Raw genomic sequence first — 23,397 nt, 5'->3', positions numbered from 1 at the left:
GGGCAATGGATCACTAATAAACATGGTATTAAAGGAGCAGTGAGCAAACACTGCTGTTCAGCCTAAAAAAGAGAACCATGTCCCTCGCCTCGCGTTAGATCCCTCTTAAGACAGAGCTGAAGGCCTCAGCCAAGATAGCTTTTCTGGACCATCTTGGAAAATGTAGTTACATTTTCTGGGCAGAGCTAACCGTGACACTCAATGAAAAGAATCAATTTCCCTCTACTTTATAAACCAGTTATTAAAGAAAAAAATTTTTTTCACCAGTAAAAAGCAACAGCAAAACCCTCTGGTGAATTTCTCCATTTTGCGTAAAGGTGTTTTCATTCTGTGTCCCCTAGTAAATACGTGGTGTGGTTCAGCTTGGCCTCATTTGCTTGCGCGTGGTTCCTGGGATGCTTCTTCTCCTGGTCCTCCTCCCTCCCTGATCTTCCTCATACATGCCCAGTTCATAGAGAAATTTGAACATTTTGGCTAAGTTATCAGGGAGGAATAAGCCTGTTTATACAAAATAAAATTAAATAGGCATGAAGGGGGTCTTACTTTTTCAGTATGTGGCAGTTAGCAAGTAGGCCTGGCCTCCATCCAGATTTTGCAGTCTTTGCACCTCTGGGCAGAGTGTTCTGGCTTTAATCAGATGTACGATGTTTGGCCCATTTCACTCATCTCCTGGCCATCAGGTGGCATAGAAGAGAGGAGGTGGAAAGGGGCAAGGGGAGAGGGCAAGAAGTGGAGGGGTGGCTGGGGATGGAAAGTGGGAAGGTGACACTTGAGGAGCAGGCAGTACCAAGAGGAAGAAAATTAATCAAAGATTTCCATCTAGCCATTGCCGGCTGGCGTTCATGGCCTCTGAGCCTCTGAGCGAAAAAGTCTGCAGAGAGGCTCCTGGCGCTGCAGAGTTTGTCTTGTAAAAGTGCAGCTGTCCAAAACATGACAGCTACAGCATTAGCAGGGCCATTAAGAGGTGTAGAACATTTCCAGGGAAATGATTTGAAAAATGACAATGCTGGCTCCCGTGTGATATTAATTATACCCTGTACTCATGGAAAATAAGCTAAAATAGTTGGCAAGAAAGACAAAGTGAGGTGTCCTGTTTCTGACCGTCATTCTGATCAAACAGTAGCCAAACTAGTGGGGCTTTGTGGCCGGCAGGTAATTTCAAAGGTGAGAGGCACGTGCCTAAACCATCAGTTACAGCCGAGTCTGGAGGATGGTCCTATGGCGGTATGGCATGTGGGAGGCTGAGGTGAAGAGGGATGTCCGTGGCAAGGGGTGGTGTGGTGGGAAGGTTGGCAGGGCTGACATCCATCTAGGACAGGTAGGTCTAAGCTGCGCTGTCCGATAATACTTTCTGCAGTGAAGGATACGTTCTCTGTCTGTGCTGTCCAGTATGGTAGCCACTAGCTACGTGTAACTATTGAGCACTTGGAATGTGGCTAGTGTGACTGAGAAACTGAATTTTAAATTTTATTTAGTTTTAATTAAATTAAACTTTAAATAGCTACATGTGGCTTCCATAGTCAACAGGCCAGGACTCTAGAGATTGTTTGCTCGGTGAGATTCTAAAGCTAGAGTAGGATGTAGAAATGAGTGGTGATAAGAGTCAGGGACTAATACTTCAAGCCCTTGCCAGTATAAAATAACACATACCTTTCTCTAACTGCTTCGCATTTCACTTTATCCTTACCTTACCCGTGGGAGTAAGTAAGAACAAGTATTGGCCCATTTTACACACGGGAAAATGGAGGCCCCCCCCAAAACCCATCGCCGTTGAGTTGATTCTGACTCATAGTGACCCTACAGGACAGAGTAGAACTGCCCCCATAAGGTTTCCAAGGAGCGCCTGGTGAATTCGAACTGCAGATCTTTTGGCTAGCAGCGGTAGCTCTTAACTACCAAGCCACCAGGAAGGTAAAATATTATCTGCTCAAGGTCACAGAACAAGTCAGGCACTAGGTCTGCCAACCTCGAATCCCATTCCTCTTCCTTAAGATGCTGCCACCTTTTCCAAGGGCTCTCTTGAGTGGCTCTTCCTTCCAGGAAGTCTGGGCTGTGTGCTACCTGTCTGCTTGGCCGCAGATGCCAGCACCTTCTTCCCACAGCATTCTTAATTTTAAAACCCAGCACCCTGAGTGTGAAGGGCGTGCCCAAGTCTGAGGCCGCCTAGAGGAAGCGTCCCCCCTTCTCTTGCCTTGGCTGGACTTTCTGGGAGGCAGCCAGCCCTTTGGCCCTGCCCCCTAGGGAGCCCTCCTTCAGACCTGTCCGGCGCACTCTGAATTGTTTTCTTTCTTTTGTGGGTCAGATACATTATCCTTCTTTCGCCTCCCCACTGATCCCGGAGCTAAATTACCCTATATAAACAAGCCTTTGTTATTCCTGACTGAGAGAGATGTGGTGCTGGCTCTTCTTGAAGAAGAAAATAGACCTGGAAAGAAAGAGGTCATGAGCAGGTCAAAGTGCCAGAAAAAAAGGCTTCTGGGGCTAAAGTTTCCAGATTTGGTGTGTGTGTGCTGGGGGTGCTACAAGGGGGTCGCCTGTGGGTGTGAATGTGTATGCCACTTATGCGGCTACCTATTTTTCAAGCGGTATCCTCTCATGAGATTTATTAACTAAAAAATATAAAAGAAAGCGTTGACTAAGGTCAGCCTAGACCTTTTGAAGAACTGTCGAAATGCTGCCTGGCTGTTATCCGCTAATCCTCCAAGTGTGCTGAACATGAGAAATAACATTCTGTGTTAAACCACCAAGTACAGAGAAAATGTCTTGAAATTATAGTGTTTGGTAAATTAGAGATTGCTTGTATTTCTTCCCTTCCAGGGCTGAGGCAAGGCCGCTTTTCCTCTTCCCTTGTTTACCTTGAAAACGCACGTTACTGCCCGTGGTGTTTCTGTTAACCTTCCTGAACCCTTGCGATTTCATTCATGTGATTTGTTATTGAATGACCTTTTGAGGATTTTACAAAACATGACCTTTTCTTGTCAAACATTCAAGGGTTTGTAAAGTGAAGCTGTCACGGGGACTCTGCGTGTTTGCTAATTGTAGCTAATATGTTTTCCCACATCCTTGGAAATGCAAATCACTTATTTGTTTCCTGAATGGCTGCTCTTTCTTGCCTGTTGGTTTGAGATGCCTCAGAGCTGCTCAAAGGGACATCTCTGGCCTGGGAATTCCGACTCCTCTCCGTAAAGTTAGGGGACAGGAATGACGATTCCGTTGTAAGTTAATTTGACCGCTTGGGAACGACAACAGAAGATGCAAGGAGAGAATGAAAGCGTTCAGAACAATCCAATTCTTAAGAAAGTCTTGGGAATAATGGATGCCGAAAATGTTTTGTGTGGTTCTAGTACCCAGGAGCCAGAGGTTTTGTTTTTGGTGGAAACAAAGGTACAAATAAGGGAATTTTTGTGCATACAAGTGGAATTACAGACAGAATCTAGGAAAGAAGCATTAAGGTCTTGCTTTCCGTTCCTTGATTTTGGTAGTTAAAAATGTGGCAATAGCAATGGCTAACATTTGTGGAGTGTTTGCCATGTGCTAAAGGCACTGTGCTCAACGCTGTACATGTATTGTCTTAGTTAATCATCTCAACAGCCCTCTAAGATTGGTATTATTATTATTATCATCATCATCACCAGACAAACGATGAGCTCGAGCCTCAGATTAAGTAATTTGCACGGGACCAGTTTGACCGTAGGACACAGGATTTGATCCGGAGTCTTTCAGAGTAGAGTATGTTACATCATGACATCTGCGAAGGTATGAATTTTGACCTACTTAATGAAGGCTTATTTTCACAATGAGAAAAATACTGTATGTGTTTTCTTGTCTAGAATATTATTTTCTGTGATTGGTAATCATCCTAGTTAAGCTGTTGTCAGTGTCCCTAAATCCTGGTTTTGAGAATGAAATGCTAGGTCACATCGTATGCCAGGTGTTTGCTGCTAATAGGGGAAGAGTTGAACAGGGCTCCCAACACACTTTTAAAGGTGTATCCAGTGAGTTTTTTTTTTTTTTAATTTTATTGTGCTTTAGGTGAAAGTTTACAACTCAAATTAGTTTCTCATTCAAAAATTTATACACAAATTTTTTGTGATGTTGATTTCAACCCCCGCAATGTGTTAGCTGTTGCAAGGAAGAATCTTATAGACTACTCCACACGATTTGTGTCTTTCCACAGTGTCTTTATTAAATGGTTTATTTTTAGGTCTTGTATTTATTTCATCAATTCATTAAGCATAAACACACATTAACAGATTCTTGGCTCTCCTGGATGCCAGAGATCTCAGATCACCAAAGGGAAGAGAAATGAGAGAGACAGGTCAAGCTTACGGCAAGCGAGGACAGCAGTTAGATGGTGCAGTTCGATGATGCTGTTCGATGGTTGGCGATGATCTCCAGTCTCAGTGGTTAGCGATGACCTCTGAATCACGCGCAGCTTCCTGTGGGCTCGTGAGCTTGGTGTTGGGGGGGGTCCATGAGTAAGCCTTGTGACCACTCCGTTCAGTGTCTCTTGAACTTAAGAGTAAGCCCGGGATGAGCTGCTTCTGCCCACTGCTTCCTAGTTCTCTTCGTATGACCAAGAGCAACGTCTCTTGAACTTAGGAGTAAGCCCGGGTGAGCTGCGCAGCCCAGCGCTTCCTAAGTTCTCAACGTATGACCGAGTGGCTCTTGGAAGGCTCCGAGCGCCGTTGTCTCCTTCTGTTGCTTCTTTTATACTTGCTGGAGCTCTTTGAACTCATCTGGTTGATGTTAATAAAGTCTGGTGACATTATGTGCATCTCTTCTTGATGAAGTCTACCAGTCTTTCTGGTTGTCCTGATAAGACTGTTTTCCTCAGTCAAACCCACAAGTCTTTTTCTCTCTTGGGCCTGCTCCCCTCATTATAGTCTGAACTGAAGATGACAGTCACACTTGTCCAGACATGTCCCAACGTGTCTCTTAAGCCTGCTCTCCCATGTTCATTCATCCAGCTTTTCTGTCCCTTCCTGCCTTCTTGTCTTTGCTTTTGGGTAGGTGTTGCCCAATTGGTCTCGTATACTTGATTGGACTAAGAAGCATGTTCCTCATGGGTGTTACTGTTTGTTTTATAGGCCTAATCTTTGGCTGAAAGGTAAACTTCAGGAGTAGCTTCAGTTCTGAGTTAGAAGGGTATCAGAGGACTGTAGTCTTGGGGGCTCCTCTAGTCTCTGTAAGACCAGTAAGTCTGGTCTTTTTTTTTTTGTAAATTTGAATTTTGTTCTATATTTTTCTCCTGCTCTGTCTGGGGCCCTCTATTGTGATCCCTGTCAGAGTAGTTGGTAGTGGTACCTGGGTACCATCTAGTTCTTCTGGGCTCAGGCTAGTGGAGGCTGTGGTTCGTGTGGTTCCTTAGTCCTTTGGACTAATATTTTCCTTATGCCTTTGGTTTTCTTCATTCTCCTTTGCTCCAGAGAGGATGGCACCATTATGTATATTTTAGATGGCCACTTTCAAGCTCTTAAGACCCCAAACACTACTCAACAAAGTAGGATGTAGAACATTTTCCTTATGAACTATGTTATGTCTATTGACCTAGATGTCCCCAAAAACTGTGGTCCCCACCTCTCAGCCCTAGTAACTTGGTCCCTCAAGGTGTTTGGACATGTCTAGGAAGCTTCTCTGACTATGTCCTTTGGACCCAGTGCCCCTGCACCTGAGAAGCTCCTTGACCAGGGGAAGATTGAAGATAAGGACCTTTCTCCAGAGCTGATGCCCTGAATTTGGACTTTTGACATACTTTACTTTGAGGAAATAAATTTCTCTTTGTTAAAGCTATCCACTTGTGGTATTTCTGTTATAGCAGCACTAGATAACTAAGACAGTATGTACCATAATCTGTTTATTCGTTCATCTGTTGATGGACCCTTAGGTTGTTTCCAGCTTTTTGCTGTTGCAAACAATGCTGCAATGAACATGAGTGTGCATATGTCTGTTCTTGTGACAGCACTTATTTCTCTAGGATATATTTCTAGGAGTGGATTGCTGGATTGTATAGTATTTCTAACTTTTTAAGGAGGCACTGTATCATTCTCCATAGTGGTTGTACTATTTTACATTGCCCCCAGCAGTGCATAAGAGTTCCAGTCTCCCTGAAACCTCTCCAACACTTGTTATTTTCTGTTTTTTTATTAGTGCCAGTAATATTGGGGTGAGATAGTGTCTCATTGTAGTTTTGATTTGCATTTCTCTAATGGCTAATGATTGCAAGCATTTCCTCATGTGTCTGTCAGCCACCTGAACGTCTTCTTTGGTGAAGTGTCCGTTCATATGCTTTGCCCATTTTTTAATTGGATCATTTCTCTTTTTGTTGTTGAGGCGTTGAACTATTTTCTAGATTTTAGAGACTGGATCCTTGTCGGGTATGTAGTAGCCAAAATTTTTCCCCCCAGTTTATAGCTTCTCTTTTTACTCTTTTGGTGAAGTCTTTTGATGAGCCTAAGTTTAATTTTTAGGAACTCCCAGTTATCTGGTTTATCTTCTAGTGTTTGCCCATTGTTAGTTATGGTTTGTATTGTATTTATGCCATGTATTAGGGCCCCTAGAGTCCCTATTTTTTCTTCTATGAACTTTAGCGTTTTAGGTTTTATATTTAGGTCTCTGATCCATTTTGAGTTAGTGTTTGTGTATGGTGTGAGGTGTGGGTCCTGTTTCAGTTTTTCACAGATAGATATCCAGTTTTGCCAGCACCATTTGTTAAAAAGACTATCTTTTCTTCATCTAATGGACTTTGGTCCTTTGTCAAAGATCAGCTGGATTTGCATCTGGGTTCTTGATTCTGTTCCATTGGTCTATGTGTCTGTCATTATACCAGTACCAGGTTATTTTGACTACCATGGTTGTACAGTAGGCTCTACCAGGTATTGTGAGGCCTCCTACTTTGTTCTTTTTCTTTAATAAGGCTTTGCTTATTTGGGACATCATATATATATATATATATATATATAAAGTTGGTGATTAGTTTTTTCATCTCATTAAAGAATGCTGTTGGTATTTGGATCGGGATTGCGTTATATCTGTAGATTGCTTTGGGTCGAATTGACATTTTCACAATGTTGAGTCTTCCTATTCATGAACATGGTATGTTTTTCCATTTCTGTAAGTCTCCTTTGGTTTCTTGCAGTAGTGTTTTGTAGTGTTCTTTGTATAGGTCTTTTATGTCCCTGGTTAGATTTATTCCTAAGTATTTTATCTTTTAGGGGCTATTATAAATGGTATAGGGCCCTGGCGTCAGGCACAGTGGTTAAGCATTTGGCTGCTAACCAAAAGGTTGGCAGTTTGAATCCACCAGCCACTCTTTGAGAACCCTATTGGGCAGTTCTACCCTGTCCTATAGGGTTTTTGTAAGTAAGAACTGACTCACTGGCAACACATTTATAAATGTTACTGTTTCCTGATTTCCTTTTTGAAGCTCTCTTTGCTGGTGTATAAGAATTGAACTGATGTTTGTATGTTGATGTTGTATCTTGCTACTCTGCTGAATCTATTAGTTCCAGTAGTTTCTTGTGGAATCTTTGGGGTTCTTTATGTATGTATAGTATCATATTCTCTGTGAATTGCCATAGTTTTACATCTTCCTTTGTAATTTGGATGCCCTTTATTTATTTTTCTTGCCTTGTTGCTCTAGCTAGGACTTCCAGCACAGTGTTAAATAGGAGTGATAATAAAGGACATCCTTATTATTTTGTTCCTGTTCTCAGGGGGAATGCTCTCAGCCTCTCTCTGTTGAGATTAATGTTGACTATTGGTTTTGTATAGATGCCCATCATTATGTTGAGGAATTTCCCTTCTATTCCTATTTTATTGAGAGTTTTTAATCAGGAATGGGTGTTGGACTTTATCAAATGTTCTTTTTTTTAATACACTTTTTTTTTGGAGTTTTAGGTTTATAGAAAAATTCAGCAGAAAGTGTGGAGTGTTCCCATATATGTCCTCTCTCCACTGCACAGCTTCTTCTACTATTAACACTTTGTTTTAGTGTGGAGCCTCTGGTGTAGTTGATAAACAAACATCGATGTATTGTAGTTAACTAGAGTCCATAAGGAAACCCTGGCAGCACAGTGGTAATGCCTATGGCTGCTAACCAAATGGTCGGCAGTTCGAATCCACCAGGCATTCCTTGGAAACTCTGTGGGGCAGTACTACTCTGTCTTATAGGGTTGCTATGAGTCGGAATTAACTTGACGGCTGTGGGTTGTTTTTTTTTTTTTTAAAGTCCATAATCTACGTTAGGGTTCATTCTTTGTGTCATTCAGCTCTATAGGTTTTGACAAATGCATATTGTCATGTATCCACCATTACAGTATCATGCAGTATGGTTTCACTGCCCTGAAAATGACCTGTGTTCTAGCTATCCATCCGTCTCCCCTCCTCCTGAACCCCTAGCAACCATTGATCTTTTGCCTGTGTCTGTAGTTTTACCTTTTCCAAAATGTCATATAGTTGGAATCATACTGTATGTAGCTTTTTTGGACTGGCTTCTTCCACTTAGCAGTATACGCTTAAGGTTCCTCCATGCCTTTTTGTAGCTTGATAGCTCATTTCTTTTTTATTGCCAAATAATATTCCTTTGTATGGATATACCACATTTTATTATCCATCCATTCATCGATAGACATCTATGTTGTTTCCATCTTTTGACTATTTTAAATAATGCTGCTTTTTTTGAATATTTGTATACAAGTTTTTGTGTGGACATATGTTTTTATTTGTCTTGAGTAGATATCCAGGAGTAGAATTGCTGGCTCATATGATAACTCTGTGTTTAACCATTTGAAGAAATTCCAGATTATTTCCCATAGTGGCTGTACCATTTTACATTCCCACTGGTGGTTTTTGAGGGCTCTAGTTTTTCTGTATCCTCAACTAATTCTTGTTTTTGTTTGTTTTTATCATAGCCATCCTAGTGGGCGTTAAGTGGTTTCTCATTGTAATTTTTAAAATATTTGATAATTTTATTAATTTAAAAGAATATAGTAATATTAGGCTTAATTTACATCTTTTCAATTTATTTTATATTTGTTGTTGAGAATGTACAGAGCAGAACATATACCAGTTTAAAAATTTCTGCATGTACATTTCAGTGATATTGATTATATTGTTCAAGTTGTGCAACCATTCTCAACCTCCTTTTTTTAGCTGTTAAGTATGTTTCCCTTTAGGAGGAAAAATAATCCCCAAACATCTCAAATGACACACAGGTACTATCACTAATGATTTGTGGCTAAGGGAGGAGGGATTTTGATCTTGAGTGACTAAGAGATGGCTGTTTGTCTCTAAGTTCTGTTTGTTGAAAGGGAAGGAGGAGACCTGGGATATTCAAATTTTCTGAGCTTGGAACAATTCCATTTGAATTGTGTGTAAATTGCTTGAAGATATGCTTTGCTTTGGTTCCCTTCCAGTCAAGGTAGGGCTGTGTCACAGAGAGGTTGGCCAGTCATGAAGGAGCTGAATGTTGGATTCTCTCCCCAAAGTCTAACATGGAGTATCCTTTACAAGATTCAAAAGGTTGGCCCTGCTTTGTTGCTGATCTCCCTAGTCATTTGGAAAACTCTGTTTATCTAGGTAGGGGGGTTACGAGGCTTTTCCAGCTTCCAAGGATAACTCCTAGGAGATACTGCCTTTGAAATGACTTTCATGTGTTTTCCTTCTTCATTCAGTTGATAGACATAGATGTATAAAGTAATTTGTGTCTTTGGAACAATGGAAGGTTTTGAAGTGTTGGCTCATATTGTTTGGAAAGGGTCATTACAACTTTATATATTAAAAAAAAAGTTCAGATTCAGGATAGAAAAATACATTTTACTTCTTTTGTGAGTCTGTTCTCAAGAGCCAAGCAATTTGTTTTAAAAGAGTATAAGAAATATTGAGAACGAGAAAAGTTATTCATTCTCTAAGGTGCTGTCCCTCTTCATACTTCTTTTTCCCACTACAGCCTTCGATCACTTCATAAATGACCCTCCATGTGAAAGAACCTGTCCACCTGCTGTTTCAAATGTATCGAAGCTGTTTATGATGGGCAGTTACATTTCAGCTATACGGCAACCCAACGTTCTACTAAGGAGGACCCTTATATCTTGGTCTAACAGTAACAGCTTATGTATTTTAGGATCTTATCATTCTGGATGTAGTCAGCCTGACCTTAAAGATTTTTAAAAGTCAGTATTTCATAAAGTGGATTTCAGGTGAAGAATGAAAATCATGAAAATTTTGTCTTTGGAGCTTCTCTTTAAAACTGAGTCAAGTTTAGGGTCTGTTTCATTCAGAACGTACATTTTAAAAGCATTCCGTCAGCTACAGGTATTGGCAATGCCCTGGGCCACCAAGGTGCTTTGCCGGTGATTCCTAGCCAGGACTCGCAGCTTCATGGTAGGGGTCTGAGTGTCTTAAAAGATACCCCAAAATATTATGGAGCTAATTCTGATGTGATACAAAGTGCTCTTAGGAGAATGGGAGTGAGAGGATAGTGTAAAATTTACAAGAAGCGTAAGACAGTGCAACTTTAAAAAGAGGGAATACTAGGGGAGTGATTGTAACATTTTAAGATGAAATATTTGAGAATCTGTTGAAAATGATGGCTCTTTGTCCCAGAAAAATTTACCTGAACATAAAATTTTTTATTTAGTTTTAGGGATTCATGACTTCCCCTGAATATATTCCTTGGGACCCCAGATTTGAGTCTTTCAGGTTTAAGAGCTCTTCCCACCCCAGTTAGAAAATCACATCTGACCAAAGAGGCGATTCAGCCACTGACACATTGTTCAAGCTTTTTTTTTGTTTTAAATTAAGGTATAATTTGCTTTTTTTTTGTCATAAGTTCATTGTCCCCTATGCTGTGTGCAGTGGAGCCCTGGTTGTGCAGTGGTTAAAAGCTCAGGCTGCTAACCGAAAGTCCACAGTTCGAATTCACGAGCTGCTCCTTGGAAACCCTGTGGGGCAGTTCTACTTTGTCCTGTAGGGTCACTATGACACAGAATTGACTCAGTGGCAAAGGGTTTGGTTTGGTTTGGTTTGGTTTATGCTGCATGTAGCTGCGAATTGGTGAGGACAGCCAAGGAAGCTGATACCTGCCAGCTGAGCTCTTAGAAATCCAGCCAGGAGTTGTTGGATATCTAATCAATGTAGTGAGATAGGGGAAAAGCAGTCCATTTATAGCCAGGAGACTTGGGTTCTAGACTTTCCCTTCACAGTAATGATGAGGAACTCATTTGACTTCTCTCATCTCAGATTTTATATCCATATAAATGAGTAGTTGGATTCTGATCCTCGGTGTGCCTTTCCAACTTAAAATTCAATCAATTGACTGTTCTTTTTTGTTTCCTGTTTGCATCTTACAGAATCAAGCCCAGCGCCACAGATAAATTTTTTTTTTTTTTTTTTTATTTAAGAAAAGGAGAGGTTATCGGTTGCAATAGAAATGCCAAGCTTCCTTGGGGTGAAATATAGTGAAAGAGGTGAAATTCTGGGAATATTAGCGTGGGGCCACAACTACTTTGCAGACCTATTAGGACATAGAAGTTTATTTGTCAGTGCCCATGTTTATTATTACCACGCTGCCGTCTCCCAATCATTCCTTATCACTGCCTCCTTGTACCGTTAGAGAGTTCCAAGCAAGCATCCTGAAGTTTATCCCAGAAAATGAGTCTTGGAGAACTGAAACAAGATGCGTTACTTAGAAAAGTTTGTAACCTTGAATAGAAGAGGAGAAGTTCATTGACACAGCTTGCTTAGGGTCAGCCTGGGTCCCTGACTTCTAGGGGTTACGAGAATAAACTGTGAATGCTGCACAGTTGATGTGACTAAATACTATGCGGTGGGAAAGCTCCACGACTGGGAATGAAGAGACTTGAATTCTAAATCCTGGTCACCATTTCTTTTAGTTTGATTATAAATGTCTTCTTCACAGAGTTCTTTCTCCTTGATGTTGTTACTGAACAAATAGTAATTTGTGGCTGGATTTCTAATAGCTCAGCTGGTAGTAACTGTTTGAATGTAGAAGATAGCCTGGCCCACTGGGTAGTTTGCAGTGGGCTGCAGTCAGGAGTCTGCTCTACATCTAGATATGTGTTCCAGAGTTTTCCATGTTTGCCCTAAACAGAGGATAGCACCCAGAAGGTTATTATATCGTGGGATAATTTTTTTAAAAACTTTTTTTCACAGCGGTGACAAGATAAGAAAAGGAAGCGGCCATTGATGGGTATTTTGATCTGATTTGTGAGTGACAACCAAGCCCCAGGTCCTAAAGTACCCTTTCCGGGCATACCCTAGACCTTCCTCCACTGTTGGAATGTTACGATAGAGTTGTAGTGACTGGGATGAAGAATTTTAAAGATGAAGAAACTAAGTTATAGAAATTAATTAACCCGTATAAGGTTAAATGCTGGACTACTAACAGAAGGTTTGTCAGTTCATACCCACAAAGAGGTGCCTCAGAAGTAAGGCCTAAGGATCTACTTTTGAAAGGTCACAGGCTTGAAAATACCCTATGAAGTACAGTTCTACTGTGCTCACTTGGGGTCACCATGAGTCAGAAATGATTCTATGGCAGCTAACAACAACAACAAGGTCACACAAAGGGGTAATGGTGGTTCAGTGGTGGTTCAGTGGTAGAATTCTCACCTTCCACGTGGAAGAGAGACCCAGGTTCGATTCCTGGCCAGCACACCCAGGCACAGCCACCACTCATCTGTCAGTGGAAGCTTGTGTGTTGCTGCGATACTGAACAAGTTTCAGCAAAGTTTCCAGACTAACACAGGCTAGGAAGAAAGGCCTGATGATCTAGTTCCAAAAAACCAGCCATTGAAAACCCCATGGATCACAACAGTTTGATCTTGTCGTGCATGGGGTTGCCAAGAATCAGAGGCTAACTCAACGACAGCTGACACACATACCTACATAAGGTCACAGAAGAGGAGGGAGTATCTCTGGGACAGAAACCTAAATCCCTTAGGTTAGAATGCCCAGATTTTTAAATTTTATTTTGTATCATTATATGAGAGTTGAAAAAGAAAGATGGTGGTGACTGTGATGGCAATCAAACGCTCTCTTCCCAGTCTCACCCTCCTTCTAAGTAACCCTAGTTTTCTAATGGAAAGATAAGAAGAGTTCCCCACCAGTTAAAACAAAGCTGAGGCCACAGTGTACGTGTGCTCACACAGGTGTGTCTGTAAGTGTGTGAGAAGGTGGAATGGCAGTGCTCTTACAGCGCGGTTTAATTTCCTCTCTCCATTGGTTCTGAAATGGAATGAAAATGTCAGAACTCCTGAAGTGCCTTTAAAACAAAGGTGCAGTGAAAGTATTAAAATCAGAAAAGAAATAAAAGGAAAAAAAAAAAAAAGCAGCCTTTAGAACTGAGTGTTCATTTTCTCACTGACTCCCCTTTTTTCTTGTTACGTGCAGCAAGTCTGTTCTGGGCTGCTTTGACCCTACCTGTTAGCTCAGGCAGTTCAGGCTCACCACGCCCCTCCTGAGGACCTGGGTTTCTGCTGTAACTTTGGATTTCAAATGTTAGGGGACCAGGGACAGTCAGGAGAGGTGATGATCTCTTGCCACGGAGGCTGCTTCCCCCAAAGCTGCTGCAGTCCTTTTTCCATTACTTTCTTCTCACTTTTCTGCTACGTTTTGGCTTGAGTGAGTCTCTTTTTACTGGAAAAACTCCACTGTTTGCCACAAGCAAGGGAAAGGGCAGAAGGCAGGGTTACAAATAGTTCTGAAGGTATGTTTGTGTCTGCGTCTCTCTTTCTGTGGGCAAAGGACAGTGTTACCATCCATTAAATATTTATTGTGTCAGCAACCTCTGGTCATCCCTACTAATGGAGAGAAGGGATGGTATTATAATCCAAAACAGCAAAACATCCCAAGTTATTTATATTTGATTTGGCAGTGCATTACAATAAAACCTCATGAATTCAACCCAATTAGGAAGAAGCCCAAATTGTATTTTATGGAAAATTGATTTTGTAGTTTCCAAATTTATACAGCATTTTGAATTAAGTATAGAGATTCTTCAGACAGTTTTAATGACTGGTTAAAAATATTTGCCATTATATTGTAAAATCTTAGAAACAGTTACTTACAAAGTGAGACATTTTACAACTGCCCTCTGTGGGTTTTAACTTTTTTTTTTTTTTTATCATTCTTTCCTATCTTATATTATGAACAAGGCCTTTCTTGACATACTATAAGAAAGTAAAGTCAGTTAAAATTTTTATAAATTTCTAACCTGTTAGATATGACTTAACAAAATTGGCCTACATGCTGTTTTTCCCTCAGCAGATTTATTCTCTTAATTATACATTTCTAAAGCTAATACAGATGCGAAGTCATTTTATATGATACTGTATTTTTTGTAATGTCCTTATGAAAAACTTTTTTTTCTATTGATGCAGGTGATAATTTTATAACGCTCTAATTAATTCCTGGTCCTTCAGTTTTATTTTTAATGATAATCTTCTCAGGCCTCTAAGCTTCTTTTTCTTCACATTTAATGATCTGTAAACAAACACTAAAACATTACAGTTGAGCACCTTTTTACTTTGACACAAAAACTCCTGCCTTGCTTGGGTTTTGTAGCAATGGCATTGGCGTTCATTATTCACGTGAAGGTGTGTGAGGAGATTTAGCGGTTCCCAGATGCTGGCCTGTAGACTGGCTACATCGAAATCACCCAAAGAGCTCTAAAAAAATGTAGATTCCTGGACCTTACTTCCAGAGGTCCTGATTCAGTGGGTTTTGGTGGAATCCGGGAATTTCTGTTTCTGACCAGTTCTCTGGTTGCTTCTGGCGGGCACCCAACCACGGAGAGGATGGCTGGAGTGGCTAAGAACCCAGTAGCCCAGCAAGGACCCAGATTTGCCTTCCATCTGTGCACGGCAGATAGAGAGTTGGTTGACTTGAGGACCAGTGAGTTAGCACAGCCCAGGAATTATGAACTGGGGAGTTTGGTCCTTTGAGTGAGGATAAGGCTAATGAGTCAGCTCGTGTTTGTAGCTCACATCAGAGTCTAGCTCCCCTCTGTTCCCTGTTTCTTCCAAAGAACCCCTTTCTGTTATTGTTTCTGCCTGGCTTTTTCTATCGTGGTCAATATTCTGAGCCTTGATCTCCAGAGACTTCTAACACCGGCAACTGTTGGTCTGAACGCAGGGACCCTTCCCTTCACTTTACTCAGTGTTGCCGCTTGCGTGCGCGTCTCAGGTAGCGCCCCCCCAACTTCATTTTCTTGTCAGCCCCCCCTCGCTGGTTGCACAGGTTGTGATTAATCTTGCGCTGCACCTCACGGAACACTGGGTGCCCTTGAGAGAAGGAACACTGGGTGCCCTTGAGAGGATGAGCAGTAGGTATTGTGCTGCCGTGCAGTCAGCCCTCTCCAGACTGAGAGGCGGTGTTCGAATCAAGGAATTAAAGCCCAAAGTATTGGCAACCAGATGTGCCAAAGAAATACTCACAGATTTGGATTGTTAGTGACAGTTCATTATTTACTCCACAAAATGAACTTATTAAAAGGCCACGAGAGGAGGTTACGTCATTTGCAAATCTGTGCTACAAATCTAGAGTCAGTGATGTTGAGGAGTCCTGGGGAGGCTTGAGTGAAGAGGAGAGGCCACTGCTTGGAAATAGGCTTTTTTTGGACACATAAACTCAAACTCACATCCTTTTTTGTAGTGTTGCGTGTAGGTGAAGTGTCAAGGACTCTGGTTCTTGTTAATTTTTGAGAATGAGATATAAAAATACGTGCTTATGAACTTCACTTGAATGTTGTCTATAGAGACATGCCATCCTTTTTCTGCCCTCTAGTTCCTACTTTTTGAAAGGATAAATGTGACCTCCTAAGACAACTGAGCACCTTTCTCCCTTGCAAGAAAATTCTTGATTCTCAGGTTCATGTAAGCATTTCATTGGGATGAGCAGCTTTGTCACAGCTTTAAGCGTTGTGGACATGTGTGGTGCAGTGGAGCAAGCCCTGCCCTGAGCCAGGCGAGAAGACCTGAGTGTGTGCTGTGATGGATAGTGCAATTATGAAGCACTAGGGTGAGCATCAAGCAGAGCCAGGTCCACAGTATGTCTGCTTTGTGAGGCCCTCCTGTGGGACAGACATCAACAAACATCTTTTCTGCCAAGAAGGTCACCTGTAGGCAGGGACTTGGCTTCCATAGTGGATGGAACATGAGACCTTTACTCTTTATTGGCCAGAAAGAAGGCTCAGTCTCTGGGACCTGGCCTGCGCATGGCACATCCAGAAGATCTCAGGCCTGCATTGAAAGCCCACCTGGTGGGGTGGGGTGGGTAGTATGTTCTAAAAGAGCAAAATTCTGCTTATTTGGAAAAACTGGACCAAATTATAGCTTCAGAACTTGTATGTGTACTTAACGTTTTAGGGAAATACAGATTTATTACTTTTAAGTATTGAAAATATTTTGAAGTAACTGACAAATTGTTTCTACCCAGAAGCAGAGCTGATTGTTACGTGTGGTGTGTGTACATACACACACACATACATGTGTACGTAAATATACAAAATGCGTTATATAAATTTCATAGTCTGATGGTGCTCAGAGGGACCTTGAAAATTCTCTAAACTAAAACCTTTAGGAATATTGTTTTATCTTTGCTTAAACATTCTTCCCTCAAGTCTTGTTTTATGTTGTGAATTTTCAGGGCCAACTCTGGCTTTGGCCTAGTTTAGATTAAATTCTACCACAAATTCCAAATTATAAGAGTTGTGAACTTTTCTTCTTCTGAGTTGACCTCATACAGTTGGCACTTAAAGTGTGTGAAGTAATGAACTGTTCTTCAAGGGGATGGACTTGGGCCGAAGACCCTCTCTGTTATTATGGAGCTTGGGGTGGGGTGGGGCTGGGACAGGGAGGAATTAGTAGAGCCTGAAGCTGACTGAGGGCTCAGAAGAAGCAGGGTGAGAGGGGGTCCTGGCCGCTGTGAGGTGGGAACGGGGACCCCTAGAGAGAAGCCCTGGTCCCTCAGTGTCCTTTACAGGCAAAGGTGGGCATTAGGGTAATGCTTTGGTGGATTGTGTAAACCTGGGTGTTTGTAGGTGGTGAGCCTGGCTGCGATAAACTCCCAGTTGTGTGGCCAATGGCATACACTTACGGAAAGCCTGTCTGTGAGAAGAAATGTTTATCCCAGAGTCTACAGTAGTATGCCCCCCAGGCGCTCCTTGGAAACCCTATGGGGCAGTTTTACTCTGTCCTATAGGGTTGCTATGAATTGGAATCGACACAACAGCAGTGGGTTTGGTTTTTTGGGGGCAGTTTAGTGTGTAGTTTGGTAGTGGTTGCCTCTAGTATTTTTTACATGATTTCATCAGCAGGGCCATACAGTACCTTTGGGGAAATTAGAAGAAGTTACCCCCTTTCTCTTGGTAGATGCAACCCCTGGGCTGAGCAGGAGCTTGGTGAGCCTGGATTTCGGTCCGACTCGCCCCTTGGCCAAGTGCAGTTGTGCAGTACATGACTGGAACATTGTATGAGTTGGTCCTGTTTACCAGGCCCTCAGAAGGAGATTTCCTGTTGCTTCGGAGCCCCTGGCTGGGTGTCTTCCCTGATAGCTACTTCTGTTCTTTCAGCCTTCCTTCTGCCATTCCATAGTTCCCTTTGCTGCCTTCAGGTTCAAGTCCCTTAGAATGGGACTTCCCAAGAATGAAAGGCTGTCAGAGGTTCCCGGAAAAGGTTGATGGGGGCTTCTAGGAACACAGGTAACTCATTCAAATGCCGTTTGGTGTGAGCTAAGTGTAAATGACTTATGTGGATTAGATTTCCTTTAGGGGGTTAAAAATTAAGAGGAGAAATGTATAGAAAAGTGTGAGGTTTTACTTATGCTGATACCTTTGAAGACTAGTTGAAATATTTAGCAAACTGAAAGTGCAGCTGGCTGAGTATGCTCTGAGCCGTGCGAGGCCCTTTAGCCCTACCTCTTGTAATAAAAGCAGTGGCAGAATTGGAAGCAATCTAGGCAATAATGAATATTCTTGTAAATCTCTCTGGTGGAGGAACTCTAAAAATATGGCCAGAACCCAAGCAGCACCTATTTCCTCTTAATTCTGCTATAATACTTGAATGATCTTTTATAAGACATTAAAATTTAATTGTTGCCATTTTACTAAGCAGATTTTAAAAGCAGCGATGGCAGTAATTGAGTTAAGATGACGTTTGTTTATTCTGTATCATGTGAAAAAAGATTTTTATTTAAAACATTGATTGTTTTTGTTGTGATTCCCAAAGACTTTGCTTATTTGTTTACTTACTATTTTACTTTTCTGATGTGTGAATGTGGAGAGGCAGTAGCTGGATAAGAACCGGCAAGCATAGATTCTCATGTTCTCTCACTGTGGAGACATCAGAGAAAAATGGACGGAGGACAAGGGAAAAGCTGTGTTAAAAAAAATAAAAAATAAAATGAAACAGACCTGGATAGAATCATCTAGCGGAGGAATATTTTTGGAGTATTAACTTTGGTGGAAAAAAAAAATGAAGGTTGAGATTTGCTCAGGTCAAAGCCTTGGCCCAGCCTTTTAACTTTGCTGTTGTTTTTGTTGGGTTGCGGTGCTAAGAGCATTACTCAAACGTATGCTGTTGTGGTTGAACTTCTTCTTTACCCTGCCTTCCTTTGACATTCCTGGGCAAAGCTGTCTTCACTCAGGACAGGCATGTTACACAAGTGAGGAAAACTCCAGACTTGAGAATCTGGCCAAATATTTGTTGCAGCAGTCAACTGTGGCTTGGGATTAAACATTAAGAAAGGGCGCTATCTGGCTTTCCTCCTCCCCTCTTCTACAATTTTTTTTTTTTTTTCCCTGAATTTGGTCATTAGTTTTGCTGCCTTTGGAGTTTAAGAAAGTTGGATTGTTTCTCTGTTACAAAAATAACACATACATCAGACTTGCAGATAGACATAGCCAAGAAGAGAGACATTTTGGGGCGGGGAGGGGGGAGGGGAAGGAGAGGGACAGGGGTGGGAACCAGGCAATCCATGAAGGATGCAGACTTTCATTATTTTATGATGGTGTCCTAAGAAACAGAGTGGGCAGAGGGGAACAAGGTTGGATGGACTGGTAAATTTCAAATATTTCTGAATTGGATGATATCTCTGAATCTCTCTCCTCCTCATCCCCATACCGCCCTCTCGGTTTATTCATCCCTACCCCTAAAGCAGCTGTCCCATTTTCTGGGTAGAGAAAAATGAGTGGATTCCATAGTACCTTTAAGTGTGATTGCTAAGGCTGTGGTGTTTGCAGAGTTCTTCAGGTTTTGCCTTGTCTTTTCATAAAAACAAGATTTCTTATGCAAAATGGGTCACTTGAAAGCACCAAACAATTTCTCCAGAGCAACAGCCAGTGCTTCCTGCAGGAGAGATGTTAGCAAACCACTGACATATGGATGTGATCTCTGTTACTTTGACCAGATTTGGTTTCTACAGAGTGCGTGAGAAGGGAAGATAAATTTTGTCCTAGTAATACTATAGCGACTCATAAATAAATGGTTACCCTTTGGTGCTTGCAGTTTTCATTAAAGCCGCCTGAGCTTTGTTATTGACACCATAGGTTGCCTATTCAGGGAAATGCAGTAAAATTTATCAGTGTGCTTTCTACACCTAATAAATCATCCAAACAGGGAACCATATGGCAGATAAGACCTTGAAAATGTGGCTTCAGCATGTGAGGAGTCAAGTTGCTGAAATCTTGAATGATTACAGCCTGCACATTTTCCCCTGGAATATCTTATAGTTATTTTACATGCCATTTTCTTGTTCGCCCTATCACCTCTTTGTCTCTCTCCCTCGCTCCTTCTCTCTCCCTCTTTCCTTTCCTACCCCCTCTAGCGCCATTCTTTCCTCGTCATTCTTTCTCACTCTTTGTTTTTCTTTCGGGTGGGGGGCTAGCTGCAATTTCAGCTTTAAAATAAGTGTCCAGAGCAGATAAGACGTTTTTATAATGCCTAGCTGGTAGAAGGAAGAGGGGCAGGGAGGAGCAGAGACTGACGGGAAGGAATGATGTATGTGGCGGCTGTGTCCCTACTCTCCTCCAGCCCATTGTCATTAATCACGGCCATTAGTTTTTTTCAGAGCTGCCTTGTCTGCACAGTGCCTCAGAAAAGCCATTGTTTTTTCATGACACAGACTGGAGGGGGGAAAGGGAAGAAAGAAACCCGAGTACTTTTTTTCTTTTCTCTCACTCTGCCTCCTAGAATCTCCCTCCTCTCCTGCCTTCTCCCACCCCTCCACCCCAGTCTAACTTCCTTTTCTCTTCATCGAAGGAAAAAAAAAAAAAAAAAGGGAGGGAGAACTGACCCCAAACTCTCAGTGCCTCTTCAGTACCCATGTTTTATGCATTTATCTGATGACATAACATGGGCACACAATTGTGATGTGGTCACTGAATAAATAGCTGTGCTACTCGTGAATGTGGGCATTTGTGTGTGTGTCGTGCGTGTGTTTTCTTCTTCTTTTTTGGAATTACGGGCTGGGTATCCTTGTTATAAATCTGAGGAAGCAGGAAGACAGGAGGAATGTGCCTGTAGGGGAGCTCTGTGTTCGGCGGCTGCGGTAGGGGAGGCTGGCTGCTACCTGGGCAGGGGCCATAGGTCCTTGGTCGTGTCTTGGTGACCTCACCAGTGCTAGCTTTGAGCCTGTTGAACCCACTGCACAGTGGAGCTCTTCAGGAGCATGCATGACTTACGATCAGTTGACGCTACATGTTACCACCCAGTCAGCTTGGGTGAATCTTGGGAGGTGACAAGGGGATGGTTAGTGTCCTTTCCTTATCTATGCTAATTAAAGACTTAGTCTTGAGGGGAGAAGACCCTGTAGTCTGCAGTGGCTTTTAGGCTCTCAGTGAAAAGTCATAACTGAGTCATGTATGTCATGTCTGAGTGTCCAGAATGCTAATAAAAAATATGCATAGCATTTTGTAAAACAGGAGAGCCAACCTTAAGTAAGGAGCACAGAAGTGTTATTTTAGGTATAATTTTATGAAATTAGCTGTGAAAACAGCAAATTGTTGGTGCAAGGAGAAGCATAAGAATTAATGGAATGTCTGTATAACAGCTGTATCTAAAAAGAAAAAAAAATCCCTTAATTACTTTCAGATGTAAACAAAGTTATTTGAACTAGATTCTCTAAATATTGTCGAGTAGAGATACTTCGGGTACTTATTTTAATGAAAATATGAGTGATTTGCTATTAATGCATCAGCTGAATATTCATGGTCTAGAGAAAACAGTTAATGAATGAGCAAGGAATCAGGAGACCAGAGTTAGATGATAATTCTACTTAGAAGCTCTGTAACCTTAGGCAAATTACTTTACGTCTCTGAACACCAGTTTCTTCTTCTGTCAAATGAGATGGTTGGTTCTAGATTAATGTTTCCCAAAGTGTTGGCTCATGCGTGGTACAGGAGATGATTTTAGGTGGTACACAGAATGGGCTTTAAAAATTTTAATAACTGTGTTTATGTTTATAATTAACTTCTGTTTATATTAAATAATATTGGCTATCCATTTATGACTGTATTATAACTTTGATGTTTCAGTTTGTGAATTAATAGGAAAAGTGAGTCAACTAAAGGAAAATATTATGTAGATAACAGTACGACTATAAAGATATGGGAAAAATTATAGATTGGTACCCAAATGATAATTAGAGTCTGTGAGTTAAATGGTAGTTTATGCATATGTATATACGGAGTTTCTCCTAGAAGTTGAAACGTATTCTTTATCATCTTGTTTACTGTGCTTGACTCTTTTCCCATTAATAGAACAAAGTTAATTTTAATCTGGATTTTCTGAATTATCTCAAATTTTGATTTAATGAGATCTGTATTTTTTTTTGTATGACAATAGCTGTATGTATATGAATTTGTTCATGTCATAGCATGACTCTGGACTTTGGTAAAATCTGAATGTCCAAGACATAGCTCTGGAGCCCTTTAGAGCACCTCTTTCATGGTTTCATTTGAAGGGATCTAGAAAGTCACATATTCTGTCTACCAGGGTGTCTGAAATTCCTACTCTCCTTGTTGGACTTGCAGTGGTTTAAAATCTGACAAAACATCAGGCTTACGTGGACAGCATTTCTAAAAACATGGATACCTGGGCCTTTCCCCAGACCTATTGAAACAGACTTTCTTGGGGTTGTAACTGGGGATGAACCGGGCTGGCCCCAGTGCTGGGGAACCGCTGGGTTAAGGCACTGATAAAAACCAAAAACCAAACCCGTGGCAGCCTCTGTTAAAGTGCACATGTGGGGAAGAGACTCACTACTGCCTTTAGTAGCCATTGCAGTCTTCGTTTGAGTTACTTTATCAGATTGGTGGGAGCTACCGCCAAGCCATGTGCATTCTGTCCTGAGAGGCATCCAGGTAAGATCCAGATTTCAGACAGTTTTGGAGGGGCAGCATGGTGGAAAAGAGAGGCCCAGGGACTGGAGCAGCGATCAAGGTTTCCGAGTTGAAACCTCTAAGTGGAAGTAGTGAGCCTGTGTCATCTGGCAAATGGCTGGTTGGGGGTGCCTGATGGCACCCTGATGTCAGAGCAGTTGACAGCCTGTGTCTCACTCCTATTGGAAGAATTTGGACAATTCAGTATGATTGAGTGTCTCGTTCCGTGTTAAATGGTGGTATTAACCTGCCTGCTAATGACTTTGTGTTCTCCCAGTACATACACTGCTTTTATCATACCACTTCCCTTCTCAGAGTCCTCCAGTGCTCCCACTGACTTGCAGCATTGAATGCAGCCCCTTTAGCTGGAATTCACTGTTCTTCACAGTCCTTTCTCTCTAGGCTTCTCTTTTATTGCTCCTGTGCCCACACACTGGGCTCCAGCCAAACAATTTCATTACCTGACAAACATGTCTAGTTATTCCAATCTTTAATGACTCTGTTCCACCTTCCTGAAACGCTGCATGGGTTCCCTTTCTCCTCAGTCAAGTGCGATGTCTGAGGTCAAAGTCTGTTTTCCATTTCCTCTGTGAAGCCTCACATCCCAGTTCCATCCATGTCTAAACCTCCAGCTCTTTTGGGAAGCACCAGGATGGAGTAGGTGTTGGGAGACCCAGCACTACCGACAGCTGACTATGACCTTGGACAAGTCAACTGCCCTGGGGCTCCATATTCTCAACTAGACAGTTAGGACATGGAGAATAAGTGCTGTCCCTCTCTTAGGAAGAGCGGATGAGATGATGAATGTAGAAGAGCTTTGTGAATAGCAACACATTGTACTCATCTAAAGGGGTATTTTTTGGGGATTAATCATGCACTGACTTGCAACTCTTCTTGTATTACTGTTTTATAACGCAGTTCACCTGCTGTATGAAATAACATTTTAAAAATTATGGAAAAATTTGCTGCCAAGATCCCTTCTTTTTAATTCGCTCTTT

At 41.7% G+C, this 23,397-nt stretch overlaps 1 protein-coding gene across 14 annotated transcripts in view; it reads left to right on the top strand.

The window, feature by feature from the left end:
• Nucleotides 1–23,397, top strand: part of LRMDA (leucine rich melanocyte differentiation associated) — a 1,313,836-nt gene that overhangs the window by 211,166 nt on the left and 1,079,273 nt on the right. For 5 of the 14 annotated variants that reach the window (XM_049855452.1, XM_049855453.1, XM_049855450.1 and 2 more), the window contains exon 1: nucleotides 14,301–17,722. The exons of 8 other annotated variants lie outside the window; for them this stretch is intronic. The gene's annotated coding sequence lies outside the window, so the exon portion shown is untranslated. Of the gene's footprint in view, nucleotides 1–14,290; nucleotides 17,723–23,397 lie in introns of those variants that run through there. One more of the 14 variants, XM_049855446.1, reaches the window with a different exon arrangement.

This window comes from Elephas maximus, chromosome 16 (genome assembly GCF_024166365.1).
Source record: "Elephas maximus indicus isolate mEleMax1 chromosome 16, mEleMax1 primary haplotype, whole genome shotgun sequence".
Classification (NCBI taxonomy): domain Eukaryota; kingdom Metazoa; phylum Chordata; class Mammalia; order Proboscidea; family Elephantidae; genus Elephas; species Elephas maximus.
This window is presented reverse-complemented; position numbering and strand designations above follow the sequence as displayed.